At 41.2% G+C, this 23,550-nt stretch overlaps 1 long non-coding RNA gene across 1 annotated transcript in view; it reads right to left on the bottom strand.

Moving 5' to 3' along the window:
* Window positions 1–23,043, bottom strand: part of LOC108533318 (uncharacterized) — a 27,462-nt gene extending 4,419 nt beyond the window's left edge. The window contains exons 1-2 of the long non-coding RNA XR_001886703.1: window positions 22,963–23,043; window positions 3,283–3,364 (exon numbers count right to left, since the gene is read on the bottom strand). This is a non-coding gene — a long non-coding RNA (uncharacterized LOC108533318). The remainder of the gene's footprint in view (window positions 1–3,282; window positions 3,365–22,962) is intronic.
* Between the last annotated feature and the right edge of the window lie 507 nt (window positions 23,044–23,550).

The following is a 23,550-nucleotide window of genomic DNA, read 5'->3' as shown; positions in this document are numbered from 1 at the left end:
AAATACAATCCCTGCCACTACACCAAAAGGCTCTTTTTTTTTTTTGAGATGGAAGCTTGCTCTGTTGCCTAGGTTGAAGTGCAGTGGCATGATGTTGGCTCACTGCAACTTCCACCCGCTAGGTTCAAGCAATTCTTCCGCCTCAGCCTCCCAAGTAGCTGGGATTACAGGTACCTGCTGCCACGCCCAGCTAATTTTTTTTTTTTTTTGTATGTTTATTAGAGACAGGTCTTCACCATGTTGGCCAGACTGGTCTCAAACTCCTGACCTCAAGTGATCTGCTCACCTTGGCCTCCCAAAGTGCTGGAATTACAGGCGTGAACCACTGTGCCTATCCCAAAAGGATTTTTACATGGTAGCTCATACATGTCAAAACCTTCATTTATCTGCTAAAGGAAATAGAACTAGCATTTATCATGGGTTTACTATGTGCCAAGGGTTATACTGGAGGCTGTTATACACATTATCACACTTAAAACTGTCAATTTTCTATGGCATATTAGTGTGCCCATTTTGCAAATGAGAAAGATTGAAGATTAGAGATGTGAAAAACTTGCTAAGGCACCTCAGCCTGGCTGGTACCCAGTCAGTCTGACTTTCTCTTTATACCACTCAGTGGAAACAGCATTCCACTGTGCATGTAATTCTTCATTTTTTTCACACTTATTAATCCTGGATATAGATGACACTGTGTATTAAGGTCTTTACATGATTTATCTAATTTGATCCTCATGTTTCTAGAAAACACATACTGCTGTCACCTTTACTTTACAAACAAGGAAACTGAGGCACAGAGACTTTAGACATTTGCCCACGGTTACCTAGTTGAGTGGTGAAGCCAGTATTTAAACCTGGCTCTGTTTAATTTCAAGGCCTCTGTCCTTTCTGCAATAGCGCGCTGTCTCCCTTAAGACCACTCTCTGTCTCAGATAGAAAGAGAAGAAAAGTGGCTAAAACAGGAGAATAAAAGTATCATTAAGAAAATTCATGGTGACTTGGTTCTTGAAACGGGAAGCCAAAGGGCAGGAGGCAGACAGCCGGTCTAGCACCAGCGCTTGCAGGCTAGGGGTTCACATAACTCACAATAACTCAAATTGCGAAGATCGTTCTTCCAGGAACTGGGTGGCGGAGGGGTGGGTGTGGGGGGGTGTGGCGGGTGGTGGTGGTTATGGTGTATTTGTGTGAGTGGAGCCCAGGAAGGGGCCGGACTTTCTTGGTGAGCGGTGGCTGTCAGCTCCGGGAGGGCGTGCTCAAGCAGCCTGCGGGAGACCAGCGCCCTCTGCTGGCATCGGAAGCCACCTTCCAACATCAAGCAAGCCGGTTGTGTGTGTTGGGTGTGCGTGTGTGTGTGTGTGTGTGTGGCATTGGAGAAGCAATGAGATTTGAAAATTTTCATTTTTTTTTTCTTTCTGATACAGGGTCTCATTCTGTCGCCCAGGCTGGAGTGCAGTGGTGCGATCATGGCTCACTGTAGCTTCGACCTCCTGGGCAGCGATCCTCCTGCCTCAGCCTCCCGAGTAGCTGTGACTACAGGCATGCGCCACCATTCCTGGGTAATTTTAAAGATTTTTGTAGAGATGGGGGCCTCACTATGTTGTCCAGGCTGGTCTCGAACTCCTGGGCTCAAGTGATCCTCCTGCCTTAGCCTCCCAAAATTTTGGGATTACAGGCATGAGCCACTGCAGCTGGCTGAGATTTGCAAAATTTCTAATGCACACAGTAAATAAAAATAATAGCTGCCACTTAGCAATATAACATTGGGGTGGGGATCAGGGGCTGTTTTAAGGATTTTGCATTAATTTATTTACTCCTAGGGACTTTACATACTGCACCTAATTTAACCTTTACCCCGACCCTGTGAATTAGGAATTATTGTTATGACTTTGATTTTTCACACAAGGAAGCTGACGGAGAGATTAGGTCATTTGCTGTACCGCTATTAAGTGGCAGATCTGGGGCTTGAACAAGTGGACTCTGACCTTCCAGGTCTGTGCCCTGGAAATGACCCTTCTTTGGGTCTGGAGTGCCCCCTGGCAAGTCTCCTTGTACAGAGCCTCACTCAGAGCAGACACACAGCAAGGGCTCAGTGCTTCTGAAAATGGTAACCAGGCTGGGACTTGGTTGTGAGTTTGCTGCTTTTGGTATTCAAGCTCAGGGAGGCTGTAGACTCGCTGGGTGGCTGGCCTTAGAATCCCCTGCATCTGTCTGAACCAGAGATAAGCCTCCAGCCACTGCTCAGCTTGGACCCCCGGAATCTGCTTGTCCACTAGTAACCACATTACAATAGTACAACATTTTGTTTGGCTACAACAAAGCAGACAGTCCTAATGAACAATGCAAAACATTTAGCACCCAGGGAGGTACCAGTACTGACAGATCAGAACAGACAACCCCTCCCCCCAGGATCCCAGGAGACAGTCCCTCTGCCTCCCCCACAGTATGGCCAAGGCTTTCACCCTTTTACTTACTGGAATGTGGGCCATTGGAGGTGGAAGATGAGGTCAGGGTTGCTGGGGAAGAGTGGTTTGAGGCAGCTACTATTTACCAAGGAATATGGAAGAATTTCAATATTTTAACAGTTGGCGTGGCTATGCTGGCTGAATACTGCCATTCTTACTGTGGGTCCTGGGGTAATAGTAGGAACTCACTCATGGGTCTGGTGCAGGGGTTACACAAACAAAAGCAAGTAAAGGTCCTGCTTGCATTGGTCTTATTGGCTTGAACAGGTGTGTGGAGGGGGGTTGTTGGGGTGGGGAGAATGAGCTAGTCTTGCTGACTCCAGACCCCATCTCGCCATCCATTGCTTTCATTCTCTTCAATTGTAGCTGAGTCCTGGAACCCAGAGCCTGGGGTGGGTTGGGGGTTCCTTAACTGGTCTGTGGTCACTTTGCTTCACTAGACACCTCCCTGAGTTTTACAGAACTGGCTCAGTTTGTCCAGAGCCAGCTGCCCATTTGTTGAAAAACGAGGCAGCCATGATACAAGAAGTGAAGGCCTGGCTGTGGAGGGTTGGTTGCCGGAAGTGACCATGAGGCGAGGCTCTGGTTAATCTAGGAAGACCTCTACATATGATCATCTGTCTATTCTTTCCAGAAACATCTGTTGAGTGTTCTGTGTCTGCTAGCTCTAGTGGCTGTATGTTAGTGATCAAAACAAACATGGTCCCTGTCCTCCTGGCATTCACAGTGACACAGGGAGACAGACAGCATATAAAGAAGTAAACAAGCATATCAGTGTGATTATAAACTGTGATAAATGTAATAGGAAAATGATTAGGCTTACCTCCCCACATTCCAGCAATCAAAGCAGGAGGAGAGTGTAGTCATGGAGGTCCTCCCTGTGGAGGTGATGATTCTTTTGAGACCTGGTGGATGAATAGGAGTTTTCCAAGTAAGAAGTGAAGGGTAGGGTGTTCCAGGTAGAAGGAGCAGCAAAAAATCATGACTTCACCTGGGTGGTTGGATTACAAAAGCAGAGAGAAGAGAAGAGAAGGGTTAAGGAGAAGGCAGCTACTACTAAGGGCCTTGTTGGCCCTGCTGTGGTGAGGGTTAGTTTTATTCTATGTATAATAGGAATCCACTGGAAGGTTGCAAACAGGGGAATGACAAAATCTGATTTAAGTTTTGAAAAATATCTAGTTGGTTGCTGTGACCAGATTGTGTTGAGACTAGCTTGTAGAATACGAAGATGGAAGCAAGAAGTCCGAGTGGGATGCGAATATTAAAAGCCCCCACCCTCATAGGAAAAGACTGATTGTTCTATGGCCTTAGTAATAAGTAACCACCAGAACTGGTCTTAAACCTAATAGGTTAATGGCAACTCATCTCACTGAATTTGCATCTGAAACCAACCAATCAGTGATAGTCTGTGCTTTGAGAATCAGCCAAGCTGCCCCAGATTCACTGCAGTGAGTAGGTTTCTCAGGCTGGTGTCATTCCTCTCTCTGCTTGGAAACCAACCTCATCCCCAAACGAATTCTTCCCCAAACCTATATAAGATTAACAGTTTGTTTTGCTCATCCAGACTATACCTGACCATCAAAGGGCTCCTGTGCTTAAAGAAGCAAGGAATGCATCTGGTTGCAGACACTAAGGGGTGGTTTTATCCTCCAGTAGAGGTTGCCTTAGACTGGTCAGGCTGCTACAACAAAATACCATAGGCTGGGTGGCTTATAAACAGCAACTATTTATTTCTTACAGTTCTAGGGGCTGCGAAGTCCAAGATCAAAATGTCATCAGATTTGATGTCTAATGAGGGCTGCCTTATTGGTTCACAGAGAGCCATCTTCTCACTGTGTCCTCACATGGCAGAAGGGGAAAGGAGCTCTCTGAAGTCTCTTTTATGAGGGCACCAATCCCATTCGTGATGGCTCCACACTCATGACCTAATCACCCCCTAAAGGCCCCACTCTAAATACAATCACATTGAGCATTAGTTTCCAACATATGAATGGATGGTGAGGCGGAGGGTAGGGGGCACATGGAGCAGCTATTCAGTCTGTAGCAGGGGTCTTTACAGTCATCCAGGCTATCCATGGTGATGGTCTGTTCTCTTGTCACTGCTGAGGATGTCATCCTGGGGTTTATTCTCTGACCCTCCCTGGGCCAGGCACCTATGGCTGACAAACCCTTTGCTGAAGGACATTATCTTTCTTTTGAAGATTTTATGTCTTTATTTAGGTGTACGGTTGCATCTTGTCTCAGGGGATGTTCTGCCCCTTCAAGGGAATGTGTCAATCGGGGTTGAGTCAGGAGACAGAAACAATACCAGTTATTTGAACAGACGTAAGTCAATATAAAGAATTGTTAACAGGGTATAAAGTTGTTAAGTAGGTCCCCCGGAAAGGATCAAAAGAACTCTAAGCTCTCATGGGGGTAGTGACTGCAGAAAGCATCTACCACCTCTAGGGCTGAAAGGAACGAACGAAAGACATTGGAATTATCAAGACTTAGAATCTGGTCTTCAAGTTTTGAAGAAACTTGCAAACTGGAGTCAGCTGGTGCTACAAGAAGACACTGCACCGCTGTTGCTGCAGTGAATAAGTGATGCTCAAAACAATTCCACAAAAAGCAAACAGGAAAGAGCAAAGCCTTTTCCTCTTCCAGACTTGTAGCTCCCTTGAGCACCCGCATTAGTAGAGACTAAGAGAGCTGCTGGTGAAGCAAAAGTGCAGTTTTTCAGAATTCCAGCCAGCACCACAGAGCAGGGTATGGAAAGGTGGGTTTGGAGCTGAGAGCCAGCAGCTTAATAACTGGAACAGGGGACATTATATTTCTCTGTTTCTATCCTGCTTTTACAAAACGTTTAATGATCAGAGGTCAGCCTCATTTCTAAGATTTAGGGAAGTCATCTCATTGTCATCTCAAGTGCCTCTCTTAAGTTGCTTTCTGTTTGCTTGTGGGGGCAGATGCATGTACAATCAGCTGATTCTTAGCAACATGTGATGCTTTTGGTGAATGAAGGGCCAGAGGAAGTGGCAGAATGTGGGGACATGTGGGAGCAGTTCAGCCTGAATGGTTCTAATCCTTAGAAGTGGCACAATGCATTTGTACTAGGCATTAAAGGATGAGTGATGAGTGGAATTCCAACTGAGTTGACAAAAGAGTCACTGTAAGATCCATTTTACAGAAGAAGAAACTGAGGCCCAGAGAGTTCGTTTCTGGAGTCACAAACTACCCCATCCATCTATCCAACTGCTTAGCCTGGAGTCCTAAACCACTGCCCTGTGACCATAGCTTGCAATTTCTTCAGGTTTATCATCCTATAAAACTGGAATAATGACACTTGCCTTTTGGGGTAGTGGTGATGGTTAACTGGTGTCATATATTAAAAACATAAAGCCATTTTGGAAGACAGATGCTGGGCACATTTCCACTCCCACTCACCAGCCTTGCTACTTGTAGTTCAAATTGGTACCTCAGCAAAGTTATAAATCAGTCCATGTCATAGATCTGGAGGTGGGAGGGGTGGTGGCGTTCTTACACAGTTGAAACCAAGAACATAAAATCCTTGAATGTCATTATCTCAGTGAATGCTAATAATAAGGATAATGATAAGAATGGTAATATGATTCCACTTAATGAATACCTACTATGTATGTGCCAGGTATTTTACATATATTATATCACTTTTGCCTATTCAGCAAATAGGTATTTAGTGTGCAACACATGCCTGGCATTATGTTAACGCCAATTGCCATAATGAAACTGAGTGGTAGGTCTTATCATTCCTGTTTAACAGATGATGAAGTTGACCCCTCTGGCCTCTTTTCTCATTTGTGCAACAGGGACAATAATAATCCTGCCTCTAGGATGCATCAGGGATTACAGTTCATATAGCATATTGCCTGGGACATAGCAGATACTCAATATATGCTTGTTACTTAATAGATTAACACTACTGTTGCTACTAGTGCAACCTCTGCTCAGGGTCACAGAGCTAGCAAATGGCCTATCTGACTCCACAGCCTCTGCTCTGTCCTCTCTGTCATGCTCTTGATGCTAAGTTAGTCTTTCTACTGTGGCTGCCTTCCCACAAAGGCAGGCCTGGCTTTACTGTAAATTCTATTGGAAGAAAAGGAGGAGCAGCCAGAGGGCACCAAGTCACAGCAGAAACAGCTGTTTTGAAACAGAGGCGGGTCCCAGGAGTAGCTATTATCATTTTTTTCTCATAAAAGTGATCTATGGATGATTGGGTCAAGATGGCAGATGGGACACTTAGCAGCCTCGCCCCACCCCTAAATATCTAGAAATAACAGAAATGTGTGTGTGTGTGTTCCAAAACCATATGGAAAATCAGGAAGGCAGGCCTCCAGTGGTTTAGAAACTACAAAAGATGAGATTAAAGAGAAAACAGCCTCAAACACACCAATGCAGTAAATAATGGGTGTCATTCCAAGGGTGGTAGATACCTAGAGCCAAGAGGCTGGGGACATTGGGGATTGATTTGGAGCGATGCAATAGAAGCCATCAGGCATGGTGACCAGCTCCCTCCCATCCATCCTGCTTTGGCTAAATAGTAAGTTACATAGGTGTTTCCCCACAGATGGCAGCAGTAAGTCTCAATGCAAAACTGTATCCTGGGTGGGTGGGTTGAGAAACAGGGGTCTCCAAGTCCAGAAAACAAATTTATATTCTATCCCTGGAGTTAGAATGTGGTGAACAGAGAAAGCACTTTCAGATAGGCTGACAAGAAATTTTAAACTTCAAAATAAAAACATAGCCAAGAGTCACCAGATATTTGGAAAATCCAACACATGAAACAGTAACATCAAAAACATAACAAACCAAAGAACTTACACCTGAGGAAATAGAGTAAAGAGAGCAAATAGAACCAGGCTATGGAATAAGTATCATTATATACCTTGGACAAATGGCAGAGCCTACTGTATTCATTTTTAAAAAAAATTAAAAATTGCATCGAGGTTTTAGAAATTAAAAAATTATTCTTGAAATAAAAATCTCAATAGATGAGTTGAATAGCAAAATGGATTGAACAGTATATCAGTGAACCAGAATATCATGCTAAGGAATTCTCCCAGAATGCAGTGCAAAACAATAAATAGATGGGTAGGATGAACAAAATGTTATGAGATATGAATGACAGACGTAAAAGTTCCACTCTCTACTTAATGTGAATTAGAGGAGAGAAGAAAATTCAGGAAGGAGAGTACCTAAAACAAGGCAAAAATTTAAGACAATTTCTTAGAAATTGGAAATACTCATATTGAGAGGAACCAGTGAATAGTTACAGGAAGAATGTAAAAAGACTGACATGTAAGTAAATCATGATGAAATTTCAGGACACTAAGGATAAGGAGGAAACTCTGAATGTTTTCAGAGTGAAAAAAATTATGCAGGATGGAATAAGAATAAGATTGATATCAGACATTTGCAACATAGTAAGAAAACAGAATAACATCTTTAAAGTTTTCTGGTGAAAATACTTGTGAAGTTATGATTCTTGTTAAAGTGAACTAAATATAGCCTGAGAAGGACTCCATACTTGTGACTAACCATAACCTAACTTAATAGACAAGATTGAAAACCTAGCTTAGGAGTATGCATCTGTAACAGTAGCTGAGTCTTGGCCAATCCCAGCAGCCATACTCCAATCACTCATACACTGCTGAGTGTTCAAACTGTGTTCAAATAAGTCAAATGCCAACCTGTAACCAGTCCAGCTGTTTCTTTACCTCACTTCCAATTTCTGTGTGTCAGTTTCCTTTTTTTGTCTATAAATTTGTTCTGATCATGAGGCATCCCTGAAGTATCTCTGAATCTACAGTGGTTCTGGAGGCTGCCCGACTTGTGAATTGTTTTTTCTTCTTGCTCAATTAAACTCCATTAAGTTTAATTTGAAGTGTTCTTTTAACATTCTTTAACTAGCCAAACTGCAAGTGAATGTGAGGACATCATAAAGACATTTTAAGATACACAAACAGATTCAAAAAGTTTATAATTCACTGTCCACGTAGAGTAACCTTTCTCAACAGGGTACCACTGGCATTTGGGGTGGAACAATTCTTCATTGTGTAAGACTGATCCACACGTTGCAGGTTGCTTAGTGTCCTTGACCATCATCCATTAAATGCCAGTAGCATTTCTCCTCCCCGTGACAATATACAACAGCCCCACATTTGGAGGGGGTGCTGTATCACCTCTGGTTGAGAAACCACTGTCTAGAAAATATATTCAAAGAGAAAATAAATCTAGAAAGAAAAAAAGGGATATAAGAAGCACAGGTGAGCAAGATAATCGGTAAAGTTTACTTTTAAATCTAAATAAATTATAACAATAAACCTATAATAATAAACTAAAATCTGAGATAACTCAGGACGGAGAGTTATGAAGTCTGCAAAGGAGGTAGGAGAGAGAAGTAAAAGCATGCTAGGAGCCTCATTTTATTTATACAATTAGCTCTGGATGTCAATTAATAATATGCATAACTATGTGCATAAAAATATAAAGATACAGGAACTAAACATATACTTTTCAAGTCATTAGAAGAAAAATTAGTTGGGAAGAAGTAAAATGCCAGCAGCTAACCAAAGATCAGGGATGAAAAAGAAACACAAGAACAGCATATAAAATAGAAAGCACAAGGTAAATTGGTAGAAAATGTGTAAATATATCAGTAACCACAATAAATATGACTATGTCAAATTCGCTGCTAAAAGACAGAGACCTTTGAATTGAGTTTTAAAAGAGTCAAACCATGTATTGTTGTATAAGACACAGTAAAACAGAGTAATACAGAAAGATTGAAAATAAAGAGATGGAAAAGGTAACTGCGAAAATGCCAGGAAAAGGAAAGCAAGTGGTACAAGCAATCTTACCATTTGACAAAATGGATTTTAAGGCAAAAATAATCATTGTTACTCAAAAAGACAAAAAATAATATTTCATAGTGGTAAAATACTCAATCTACTAATCAGTTTAGCCTTATGCTTATGTGTGCCTAGTAACATAGGAATGAAATATGTAATAGAAAAACTGAGAATTATAAGGAGAAAACAAATCCATGGCTTCGTGGGAAACTTTGCCTTTAGAAATCTACCGAACAAGTAGTCAAAAATCAAGTAAGTAACATAAAGATCTAGTACCACAATCAACAAGGTTTTATTATTATTATTACTATTTATTTATTTATTTATTACTATTTTATTTCTTTTATTTACTATTTTATTTATTACTATTGTTCTATCACCCAGGCTGGAGTGCAGTGGTGCCATCTCAGCTCACTGCAGCCTCAACTTCCCAGGCTCCAGCGATCCTCCCATCACAGCCTCCCAAGTAACTGGGACCACAAGTGTACACCACCATGCCTGGCTAATTTTTGTATTTTTGGTAGAAATGGGGTTTCACCATGTTGCCCGGGCTGGTCTCAAACTCCTCAACTCAAGCGATTTACCCAGCTCGGCCTCCCAAAGTGCTGAAATCACAAACATGAGCCACTGCAGCCAGCACACCAAGTTTAACCAAATAAATTTATATAGAGATAAATGTTTGCCCTTTTCTTTCCTTTTTTTTTTTTTTGAGACGGAGTCTCGCTGTGTCGCCCAGGCTGGAGTGCAGTGGCGCGATCTCTGCTCACTGCAAGCTCCGCCTCCCGGGTTCTCGCCATTCTCCCGCCTCAGCCTCCGAGTAGCTGGGACTACAGGCGCCTGCCACCACGCCCGGCTAGTTTTTTGTATTTTAGTAGAGACGGGGTTTCACCATGTTAGCCAGGATGGTCTTGATCTCCTGACCTCGTGATCCACCCGCCTCGGCCTCCCAAAGTGGTGGGATTACAGGCTTGAGCCACCGCGCCCGGCCATGTTTGCCCTTTTCAAACACACATGATAACTTTACAAGAATTTTCCTGACTTGAAATAATAGCTTTTTTTCCTTTTAGCCTTTTCTTTCCCCTTTTCTCTCCAATTATACAACCTGCTTCTCCTCTTCCCAGGTAACGCTGCTAGCAGACTGACTGTATCCATCTATATCTTTCTCCATGCTCATAAAATCATATCTAAATGTATACATATATGTAAATTTCTCTTCCTATAGCTTACAAAAATAGAACCATAGTTTGTAAATTTCTCTGCATCTTTCAGAAATGGAAGATGGAAGTGCTCTCAAGTCAGTCGACAGAGGTTTAAGTTATTCTTGTTAAATGGCTGCATTATGTCATGATATAAATGTATTGCAATTTACTCAATAATTCTTCTATCTATGGGCATTCACATTGTTTTCAGGTTTTTTCCCCCAATTGCAATCATGATCACTGTTGTTGGGAACATCCATATACACATATATTCTGGTGTTTTTATTTCTATGGGATGAATTCCCATGTGTGGGATTGCCGGGTAAAAGAATGTGTGGAGTTGTTTTCTTTTGATATATGCTGCCAGATTGCTCTCCAACAAGGTCACAGCTGCCGGCGATGTGGTGAAGAGCATCCCTTTCCAGCCTGTGTAGTAGGTGTTATCATGTTCCCAATTTGCTAGTCTGATGTGAGTAAAGTGATAACTGATTGTTGTATAATTTACATTTCCTTAACTCTTAGGGAGACTGAACATCTTTTTACATTTAGTTGACATTTGGACTTGTTCTTCCGGGAATTGCCTAAGACAGCTTTTGATCATTTTTATTCTGATACCATTTTTATTCTGATATGCACATAGGTATTAACCCTTTATCTGCCATCTGATTTGCAGATAGATGGAAAGATCTCATCAAGTACTAGGTTGATATAATGTCATGTTTTCTTCTAAAATTATAATGGTTTCATTTTTTAGATTTAAGTCTTTAATTCATCTGGATGCATTAGAGTAAATAAAATGTTATGTAAATTAACTTTGTATATTTATTTTTACTTCTTAATGTGTCTACTAGAAAAATTTTAGGCCAGGCATGGTGCCTCATGCCTGTAATCTCAGCACTTTGTGAGGCTGAGGTGGGAGGATTGCTTGAGCCCAGGAGTTGGAGACAAGCCTGGACAACATAGTGAGACCCCATCTTTAAAAAAAAATTTTTTTTTAAATTAACCAGGCATGGCGATGTATGCCTGTGGTCCCAGCTACATGGGAGGCCGAGGCAGGAGGATCGCTTGATACTGGAAGGTTGAAGCTACAGTGAGCCATGTTAGAGACACAGCACTCTAACTTGGGTGACAGAATAAGAGCCTGTCTAAAAAAAAAAGACATTTTAATTACATGCATAGCTTACATTATATTTCTATTGGACAGCCCTATTTCAGATTATCAGTTGTGCCAGAGCTACTTCTTAAACATTTTTGCTGTCTTTCAGTTATCTTTTATCTGCCTCGTGAGAGGTATATCTATTTTATTTCTCATAGTAGACATCTGTCTTATTCATCACTTCCCATCATCTTTGAATAGCCCTTTTCTCTTGGGGGAAATTCACAATCATGAGTTTCACCTCTCCAGGGTAGGAGTTAGACCTCAAATTCCCAGTCTCTCTCACAGTTAAGATGTGCATATTTGACGTTTGTGGAAAGAATTGGAAGTCAGTCACATGAGGGATCAGGTTCTGCATGGAGTGTTTATTTCCATAGGCCCAGGTGGCACATGCAACCAGCTTTGATGGTGGCAGTTCCAGAAGAGGTTGCAAGGTCAAGGCCCTGCCTTTGGTGGATGGTGACAGCAGTGGCAGTTTCTTTATCAGGCCAGCACTGGGTATGCTTTGGGCATTGCTTAACCTTGAATCTGACTTTTCAGCCCTCCCAATAATACTGTGAGCTACTTGGCCAGGCGTGGTAGTTCACTCCTATAATCCCAGCATTTTGGGAGGCTGAGGTGGGTGGATCACTTGAGGTCAGGAGTTTGAGATCAGCCTGACCAACATGGTGAAGCCCACAAAAATTAGCCGGGCATGGTAATGTGTGCCTGTAGTCCCAGCTACTCGGGTGGCTGAAGCAGGAGAATCGCTTGAACCTGGGAGGCAGAGGCTTGCAGTGAGCTGAAATCAGGCCACTGTACTCTAGCTTGGGCAACAGAGCGAAACTCCTTCTCAAAAAAAAAAAAAAAAAAATACTGTGAGCTACTCAATATCTTTTTAATAAACTTGCTTTCTGCTTAATCATCCAAATCAGCTTCTGTTGCTTGCAATATAGAATCCTGACTGATACACTGGGATTTTTTTTCCTTAAAGACATAAATTTTGGATTTATTTTTTCCTGCTATTTCCCCCTACTATTTCTAAAATATTATCTTCCATTTTAATGAGTTTTCTCTTCCCCTAGCTTATTTTCTTGTCTTTTTTCTATTTCTCAAGAATATTGTTTTAGCCTGGATTCTCCAGAAAACAGAGCCTTTGGCAAGTTTGTATGCTAACACCTTGCTGGGGAGTGCAACCTTGGAGAAACCAGATTGAGAGAAAAATGAGGCAAGAAGAAGAAGTGCAAAGATAAGAGGCATTACTGAGAGGACCCAAGTTTTGTAATTAATGGAGCTAACTGCTTGGACTCACAGTACATCTTCAGATCTTCAGAGAAGTTGTATGAACTCCCTGTCTTGGAACATCCTCAGGAGGAGAAAGTGAGTAGAATTTAACCATGGCTCCTTCCTGTCTCTTGTCTCATCCCCTGTGGCTCAAAGTCTCCCCCACAGGGCATTAACCCTCCAGCACATTCAGGCTATATTACCTGATCTCTCCAGACAGCAGCTGGGGAAGCCAGAGCCTTCAAGACCAATCTAGCTAGTGCAGGTAGTAGCTTTTCTCTCCTTTTCTGACAGTGCCACTGTGGGGATCCTCCATCTATAGTGTAGTCAATGGCAGAGGCATTGACCTGGCTCCATGACCAGGTACTAGCTTGCTGTCCCCTGTAGATCTCTTCTATCTAGGATTGAAGGCAAGGGGTTTAGGCCTGAGGTTGGTGAGTATGGGGCTTAGGGAGAAGATACCACAGAGAGATCTACGGCAGTGCATACCAAATCTGGTACATTCCGCTTTGCACTATTCAGACCTACTTTCACCCTCTTATAATATCTTGAGCACATACAAGAACGATGCCTTCATTTTGTCCCCTAGGGGAGAGATGCAAGTCAGTCCTCCAAGGTGGTGACTTGTTGCAGTTCCTGGCAATTTTAGAGGGCTGGCAAACCAAGTGCAGTTTTTGCTGCTGTAACCTGTTCCAGGATAGTAATTCCAATTCATTGTCTTCCTCCTCTGCTACCCATTCTGGATTTCCCTCCCTCTTGGCTATCATTCAACTGAAATGGGTTGCTTCCTGGTGGAGTGACTCAGACCTTCCTCCTCAAGGGATCTGAGGGATCTGAACCCTTGCTCTTGTCTAACTGTAGTTGCTGCAAAGGATTTAGGACTGTCCTTTGCATGGAAGTCCTAAGAGATGCCCAGGGATTCCCTGGATTCTCATTGTGTAGCAGCTACCCTAGCTCCTCATGTTGTAGGGTGGATTATCCCAGGGTTGATTATCTCAGCAGGTAAAACCATCCTTTCTTTATCTGCTAGTCAACTGGCATGAATGGCCAAAATGGCCCCAAATGGCCAGCTGGTTTGAGAGAGGCGAATCTTACTTCCAATCCTGTGCTCCTGGGGATATCACACCGTATATTGGCCATTAATTCAGTGTATGTACCATATTCTGGAGGAAATCACCTCATCCCCAAAAGGTGTTGTCTCCAAGCTGGTACCTTAATTAAACCTCGGAGAGGCCATTTCTGTCAGTCTGATTGCTTTTGGGTGATGATGTATAGCCTTGCTACTTAGTTTGTGTGTGTGTGTGTGTGTGTGTGTGTAGGGGATCAGTAGCAGCAGCAGAACCTGGGAGCATTTTAGAAGTGCAAATTCTTGGCCAGGTGTGGTGGCTTATACCTGTAATCCCAGCACTTTGGAGGCCAAGGCAGGAAGATCACTCAAGCTCAGAGTTCAAGACCAGCCTGCACAACATAGTGAGGTCCTGCCTCTACAAAAACAAAAAAATTAGCCAGGCTCAATAGTGTGCACCTGCAGTGAGCCAAACCATTACCGCAACACTGCACTCTATCCTGGGTGACAGAGCAAGACCCTGTCTTAAAAAAATTGCAAATTCTCAGGTTCCCCTCCAGATTTACTGAAACAGAATCTGCATTTTGACAAGATTCCTAGGTGATCTGTATGCACATTAAAGTTTGATACCTGGTTTATATGGTAAGATGTATGTGATGTTCACTGAAGCAGGGCAATGGTTGATGTCAGAGGAGGAAGCATGGGGTATAGGGTTGCTATGGATCTGTAGCAATACATAAACTGAGTCATATACAAGTATTAAGTTCATTTATTGACTGAGTCACTTAAGTCTATACAACTTCCATTGACTGCAGCTCTTTCTGTCTTCCATTAGCTTTTGAATGACGAGGTCTCCTTTCCATTGTTTTCCAGATAATTTGTAATTTTATTTTTTATTTCCTTTGATCCAAGGGTTACCTAACACTGTATCTCTTACACTTAATTTTCAAATCATTAGCATATTTTGGTAATATTTTAAATTATTTACTTCTCTTTTTATTGGATGAAGAATGGAAAAGATAGCCTATAAAATATCTAATTTATTTAATTTTTCAAGATTTTCCTTATGACCCAATAGAAGATGAATTTTGGTAAATACTCCATGTATGTATAAAATCTATATTCTGTAGTTGAAGAAATAGTTATTTGAGTTTGCTGATTCTATTTTAATCCTTCTATGCATCCATTTTCCTACTAGAGCTACTGATTTTGAAACAGACATGTTGAAGTCTCCCATCAAAATTGTATTTTATGAGGCTCTCTTTATACTTCTAATACTTTTTCTTTCTATATTTATTTGCTATGTCATTTGGTGCATAAAGTTTTATGCTCATTAAGTCCTCTTCATAAATTTTGTAGTAATAATATCCCTCTTTATCCAGTTTGGAATTTTATTCTTAAAATCCAACCCATGTGATGTGGATATTGCTACTCAAATTCTTTGTTTCCAGATCAAAACTAATTTTTGGATCCTGTCACACTGACTAAGCAAGAATATCAGTTGTGGCCTTGAGACCTGCTGCATTGGCAGGGTTGGTAGTGTCTCCCTCTAACCTCCCTTTTAAGTTTCTCCCAGGAAAGATGCCCATGGGAATCCTGGAGTTGTAGCTCCTGGAACCTAAATGAAAAAGTGCTCTGTGTGGCAAAGGGGCAGACTGTAGTGGACACTTGGTGTGCTGTCCAGATTCCCCCTCAAGATTGAAGGACTGGCCGGGCACGGTGGCTCAAGCCTCTAATCCCAGCACTTTGGGAGGCCAAGATGGGTGGACCACGAGATCAGGAGATCAAGACCACCCTGGCTAACACGGTGAAACCCCGTCTCTACTAAAAAAACACAGAAAAACTAGCTGGGCGTGGTGGCGGGCGCCTGTAGTCCCAGCTACTCGGGAGGCTGAGGCAGGAGAATGGCGTGAACCCAGGAGGCGGAGCTTGCAGTGAGCTGAGATCTGGCCCCTGCACTCCCGCCTGGGTAACAGAGGGAGACTCTGTCTCAAAAAAAAAAAAAAAAAAGTGAGGGACTTATTTCTATAGCTGCTGGCAGTGTTGTCAGCAAATAACCATCAGATATCAGTGCTCTTCAGGAAGTGCCTGGGTTGAAGAGTCCTGGCTCACCCAAGGTCATGCCCTCTCCCAAGGCAGTTCATGCCTTATTACTCGTGGACATAAAGGCACAAAGGCCCAGCTCCCCTCACTCCAACTTGGGACAACCCTGAAGTGCCATTACAGCTTCAAAGCTCCTCAAGGAGATGGCTACTGCTTTTACTGAATCTGTATCTGTATCACAGTCCACTTCCTCACTTCGCCTAATCCTTCTTCCTTCCCTTTCCAAGATGTTGATCCCAAGAGCTCTCCTTAGTAAATTGCCTGCATGCACATATCTGAGTCTTCCTTCTACGGAAGCCAGTTTATGACAATAGGAGGTTGTCCTTATTCTTAGGGGACGTATACTTAAGAGTGAAGTGTCATAGCATGGGTAACGTATTGTCATAACATGGGTAACTTATTTTCAAATTATTCAGGAAAATGTGTATGCATATATGTATAAAAAGGAGACAAAGAGATAAAGCAAGTGTGGTAGCATCTTAACAACTGGTGAATCTGGATGATTCATATATGGATGTTTATTGTAGCATTCTTCTGCCTTTTCTGAGGATTTGACATTTACAAAATATCAAGGTGAAAACAAAATCCCTTTCCTCTATTTTTAATAGGTGTTTCAGTGAGAACAAAATTAGGCTTGTATATTCAATCTTTATCTTTACTTGGGACTTCTTCATTATTTTTAAACCTTTGTTTTGCTTTTCTAATACAATTATTGAAATCTGTACAGTCATACCTTGTTTTCCTGCACTTTCCAGGTATTGTGTTTTTATAAATTGAAGAATTGTGGCAACTCTGCACAGAGCAACTCCACCATTTTTTTCTAACAACATGTCCTCACTTCATGTCTCTGTATCATTTTGGTAATTCTCACAATATTTCAAACTTTTTCATGATGATTTTATCTGTTATGGCGATTTGTGATCAGTAACCTCTGATGTTAGTATTTTAATTGTTTTGGGGTATGAACGTGCCCATATGACAGTGAACTTGATCCATAAATATCGTATGTGTTCTGAATGCTCCACTTACCAGCCGTCCCCTTATCTCTCTACTTCTCCTTGGGCCTCCCTATTCCCTGAGACACAGAATATTGAAATTAGGCCAATTAATGACCCTACAATGGCTTCTACGTGTTCAAGTGAAAGGAAGTGTTGCACATATCTCATTTTACATCAAAGGCTAGAAATGATCTCCACAAGCACAGGTACCTAAAGCAAAAATGGACAAATGGGATCACATTAAGTTAAAAGGCTTCTGCCCAGCAAAAGAAACAACATGAAGAGACAACCCAAAGAATGGGTGAAAATACTTGCAAACTATCCATATGACAAGGGATCAATAACCAAAATATATAAAGAGCTCAAACAACTCTATAGGAAAAAAAGCCAATAATCCAATTTAAAAATGGGCAAAAGATCTGAAGAGACATTTTTCAAAAGAGGACATACAAATGGCACACAGGTGTGTGAAAAGGTTCCCAACATCATTGATCCTCAGAGAAATGCAAATCAAAACTACAAGGAAACATCATCTCACCCCAGTTAAAATGGCATTTATCCAAATGACAGACAATAACAAGCGCTGGTGAGGATGTGGAAAAATGAGAACCCTCATACACTGTTGGTGGGAATGTAAATTAGTACAATCACTATGGAGAACAATTTGGAGGTTCCTCAAAACACTAGAAATAGAGCTACCATATGATCCAGCAATCCCACTGCCAGGTATATACACAAAAGAATGGAAATCAGTATATTGAAGAGATATCTGCATTCCCATGTTTGTTGAAGCACTATTCACAATAGCCAAGATTTAGAAACAACCTAAGTGTCCATCAGCAGATGAATGGATAAAGAAAATGTGGTTGATTTATACAATGGAGTACTATTCAGTCATAAAAATGAACGAGATCCTGTCATTTGCAATGACATAGATGGAACTGGCAGTCAGTACGTTAAGTGAAATAAGCCAGGAACAGAAAGACAAACTTGGCATGTTCTCACTTATTTGCGGGAGCTAAAAATTAAAACAATTGAACTCATGGAGATAGAAAGTCGAATGATGGTTACCAGAGGCTGGGAAGGGTAATTGGGAGAGGGATAGGGGAGTGAGGATGGTTAATGGGTCAAAAAAAAAAAAAAAAAAATAGAAAGAATGAGTAACACCTAATATTTGACAGCACAACAGGGTGACAAAAGTCAATAATAATTTAATTATACATTTAAAAGTAACTAAAAGAGTATAATTGGGTTGTTTATAACACAAAGGAAAAGTGCTTGAGGTGATGGATACCTGGTTTACCCTGATGTGATTATTACACATTGTTTGCTGGTATAAAAATATCTTATGCAGCCCATAAATATACACAACTACTATGTCTCTACAAAAATTAAAAATTAAAATTAAAAAAAGAGAAGTGATTAAGCTTAGTGAGGGAGGCATGTTGAAAGCCAAGATAGGTCAAAAGCTAGACGTCTTGTGCCAAACAGCCAAGTGGTGAATGCAAAGAAAAACTTCTTGAAGGAAATTCAAAGTGCTACTTCAGAACACATGAATGATAAGAAAACAAAAGAGCCTTATTGCTGATATAGAGAAAGTTTGAGTGGTCTGGATAGAAGATCAAACCAGCTGCAATATTCCCATAAACCAAAACCGAATCCAGAGCAAGCCCCTAACTCTCTTCAATTCTATGAAGACAGAGAGGTGAAGAAGCTGCAGAAGAGAAGTCTGAAGATACCAGAGGTTGGTTTATGAGGGTTAAGGAAAGAAGGCATCTCTATAACATGAAAATGCAAGGTGAAGCAGCAAGTGCTGATGGAGAAGCTGCAGCAAGTTCTCCAGAAGATCTAGCTAAGATCCATTGATGAAGGTGGCTACACCAAAAAACAGATCTTCAATGTAGGCGAAATACCCTTCTATTGGGAGTTGATGCCATTAAGGACTTTCACAGATAGAAGTCAATGCTTGGCTTCAAAGCTTCAAATGATAGGCTGACTCTTGTTAGGAGCTAAGGTAGTTGGTGACTTTAAGTTGAAGCCAATGCATATTTCCCATTCCTCAAGTCTTAGAGTCCTTTAGAATTATATTACATCCATTTGGCCTGTGCTCCATAAATGTAACAACAAAGTCTGGATGAAGCCCATCTGTTTATAGCAAGGTTTACTGATTATTTTAAGCCCACTGTTGAGAACTCTGCTCAGAATAAAAAAGATTCCTTTCAAAATATTACTGCTCATCGACAAAGCACCAGGTTACCCAGAAACTCTGATGAAGATGTACAAGGTGACAAATGTTTCCATGCCTGCTAACACAATATCCATTCTGTAACCCACGGATCAAAGAGTAACTTTGACTTTCAAATCTTATTATTTAAGAAATACATTTTGTAAGGCTATAGCTGCCATAAATAGTAATTACTCTGATGAGTCTGGGAAAAATACATTGAAAACCTCCTAGAAAGAACTTACTATTCTAGATTACATCAAGAATGCTTGTGATTCAGGAGAAGAGGTCAAAATATCAACATTAATAAGAGTTTGGAAGAAGTTGATTCCAACTTCTTTGGATAACTTTGAGAGACTCAAGGCTTCAGTGGAGGAAGTAACTGCAGATGTGATAGAAATAGCAAGAAAACTAGAATTAGAAGTGGAACCTGAAGGTGTGTCTGAATTGCTGCAATCTCATGAGAAAACTTTAATGAGTGTGGAATTAGTTCTTATGAATGCTCAAAGAAAGCAATTTATTGAGATGGCAACTATTTCTGGTGAAGAGTCTATGAATATCATTAAAGTGACAACAAAGGATTTAGAATATTACATACATTTAGTTGACAAAGCAACTGCAGAGTTTGAGAGGACTGACTCCAATTCTGAAAGTTCTACTGTGGGATAAATGCTATCAAACAGCATCACATGCTACAAAGAAAACTTTCGTGAAAGGAAGAGTTGATTGATGCAGCCAACTTTATTGTTGTTTTATTTTAAGAAATTGCCACAGCCATCCCAAACTTCAGCAAACTACCACTCGGATGAGTCAGTAGCCATCAACACTGAGGTTAAGACCCTCTGCCAGCAAAAAGATTATGACTCACTGAAAGCTCAGATGATCATCAACATTTTTTAGTAATAAAGTATTTTAAAATTAAGGTATGTACATTTATAGACAGAATGCTATTGCACACTTAATAGATGACAGTATAGAGGAAATATAACTTTTATATGCACTGGGAAACCAAAAAATTCATATGACTCGCTTTATTGCAATATTAGCTTTATGGTAGTGGTCTGATACTGAAGTTGCATTATCTCTGAGATATGTCTGTATATCTTGCTTTGAATTCTTCTTCTGTTACAGTTCATAGATTTTTTATTTTTTGTGCCCTCATTGTTATTCATTAGAAATAATTTATAATTTCTACTTTAATTTTTCTTTTGAACCCAATAGATAGTTAAAAGAGTAGGTTTTGAATATTCATGTCTATAGGGGTTTTGTTGGTAACGAGGTTTTTGTTTGCTTGGTTATTCTTTGGCGATTTCTAGTTTTATTGCATTGTGGTCTGTGAACATATTTCTGCCATTTAGAATATAGTGAAATTTCCTCTGAGAATTCTGTGGAGATGGTTGTTGAATACATCTGTGCTGCCTTCATCCTTCAATTTAAAACCAGCTACTGAACCTTTTGTGAGCCAAGCAGTTTCTGGGGTTTAGAGATGTAGTGCATCTCTGGGATCCAGAAGAAGGGAGTTGGCAGAGCAACTTTCTGCTTCTGAGCCCCAGGACAGCCCGGGGACTGGAGGTGCAGAGTCCAGGAGTAATGGCCAAAAGAAAAGTGAAATCGGGAACACTTGACCTACGAAAATCCAAGGACCTCCCAAGGGAGAGGCTGCAGCTGCCCCCGTGAGCATTCTTTGGGCTCATTGCTCCAGCTCACACAAAGCTGTAGGGGAAAACAAAAGTGCTAAATCCTCTCTTCACTGGGAAAATGCCAGTCTTTGCAGCTGAAGAGACGAGAGGGCAGAGGGAGACCTTTTGGGACCGACCACTTGCCAGCGGACCCAGCAAGTCAAAGACTGCTGCACCATCCATTACTCGAGAGACTGGCCTTGCTCTAGATCCCCAGCAGCTGAACATGGGCCCCAGTGGGTCAGCAAAGGAAAATACCAACCCATCCTGGGGGATCCAGAAGTAAGAAAGTGAAAGAACCAGCATATTGCAGAGAACAACAGCTACAAACCTACTGGGGGAGAGAGAGGATAGCCTGAACCAAAAACAATGATGACAACAACACGTAAGGAACCACAAATACAGTGTGCATAAATGTACGCACATATACACACACATGCATGCCCACACATGCGCACACACGCGTGCACACATGCATGCACACACATGCACACGCGCATGCACACACGCACACACACATGCACACACATGTGCGCACACACACATGGCACACACGGACACACATGCACACGCAGACGCACACACATGTACACACAAGCACACACACGTGCATGCACACACACGCACACACACACGTTCTGGATCTAAAGAATCTCATTTTCAGACAAAAAATTTCAAGAGATGAATCAAAGGATTGCAGAGTCACTGTTGAAACCTGACCTAGAATGCCAAATGGAGAAATGAAACAAAACACAAATCAAAAATGCAGAGAGAGGAAAATTATGAGGTGAAATAAACAGAGTTTGAGGAAATGCTGCAGGCAATCAAATACTTGCATATTTGGATTATTCTATGTTGGAATTATTATTATTAGGATAATGGAAATTTGTAAAATGAAGCAGATGGAAGACAGGCAATAATTAAACAAATAATAGAGGAAATTGTCCTTGAAAATTTTCCAATAAAGACTTGATCTGCTGATTTGAAGGACCCAGTGAATTCCAAACAGAACTTACACAAAATAATACTCATCTTTAGTCATGTCCTGAAAACAATGACTGAAATCTCAAGTGTTAATATAAAAGCTTATTCATTTCTAGAGAGGGAAAATAAGTAACTTACAAAGAAACAATGAGATGGCATTTGACTTCTCATCTGCATCCCTGGAAGCAAACTATGCTGTAAGTATATCTACAGATTTCTGAGAGAAGAGGAATCCTAAGAGAAAGACTAATGGTAATGTCAGACCGTAAGTCCTGAAGGACTCAGCCTAGTATTTAGGGAAGGGGCAGAAGAAGATGGAGAATAAAAGTGTTTCAATATCTTTGCGGGCTGAGGAGATATAAAAATATTACAAATAGGTAACTTTAATGTGGGGAAATAGATGCTTTTCTCACATAATGGAGGATTATATAATTGCACTTGTGTATTTTATTCTGAATGTGAAAAAAAATAAAAATAACCACTCATGGCCTGGAAAAGTATAGGGCTTCTCTAAGAAACCTGTAAGAATCTATAAGAAAATCTAAAAGAAAAAGATCTACAAGAAAATAAAATTGAATAAATGGCCATGTTACCAAGCCATCAAAAACAAGAAAAGAGAGAACGGACAAAGTAAAATAAATAACGAAACTGAGTTAAAAAGGAAGAAATAAAATAAATTATATCCAGGTTTACACAAACCTCAAATGAGCTGAATTCTCACATTAAAACTCAAAGTTCGTTAAACAGGATTGAAGAACAAAAACCAGCCATATGCTATTGTTAGAAATACTGTATCAGTCAGAATTGGTGTAACAGAAACCTAACTTACAGTGTTTTAAATATGTAAGAAATTTAATTTTCCTTGCAGCAGAGAGCTGCTGATATAGGCAGCTGCTCAGAAAACCTCTACCCTCTTCCAGCTTCCCTCACCCTCAGCACCTCTGCTGGGCTTGGTAGCTTACCTGGTGGTGTGACCCTAACCTTCATTCCTAAGCGATCTGAGCCCTTCTTGGTCACCATGCCTCTCACGTATGAAGCCATGTACGTGTCCATTTACCATCAAAACTGGGCACCTGATCTATATACCAAGCTCAGGCTCCTTCCTCTTCTGTGGGCTGGTCATAAAGGACCCATCTCTCCGCCCCATGCCTATGATGGCCCTTCTTGGCCATCAGTATGAGCCGAGAGCAAAGGCAACAGGTGGATGAGATGGGGGTCTGGTTACCTGCTCACGCAGCTCGCTTATGCCATCTGGTCCTCCTTCTGCTCAATCCTCCATGTCCCACTTCTATCCTGGCATGCTGCTGGGCCCACCTGATCTTACGACTTGGTTGATCTGACAAATATCTGACTCATTGTGTAAAGTTCTGCCTGTACAATCGTTTGCTCTCCCGTGATCTGGTGTTCCCTCCCTCTGGGGCCAAGTAACCCTTAGGAGCTTGTGATGGTTAATTTTAGGTGTCAACTGGACTGGATTAAGGAATAGCTAGATAATTTGTAAAGCATCACTTCTGGGTGTGTCTGTGAGGGTGTTTCCAGAGGACATTGGT

The sequence above is a fragment of the Rhinopithecus bieti genome, unplaced genomic scaffold, assembly GCF_001698545.2.
Source record: "Rhinopithecus bieti isolate Rb0 unplaced genomic scaffold, ASM169854v2 scaffold_10347, whole genome shotgun sequence".
In the NCBI taxonomy this organism is placed as follows: Eukaryota; Metazoa; Chordata; class Mammalia; order Primates; family Cercopithecidae; genus Rhinopithecus; species Rhinopithecus bieti.
This window is presented reverse-complemented; position numbering and strand designations above follow the sequence as displayed.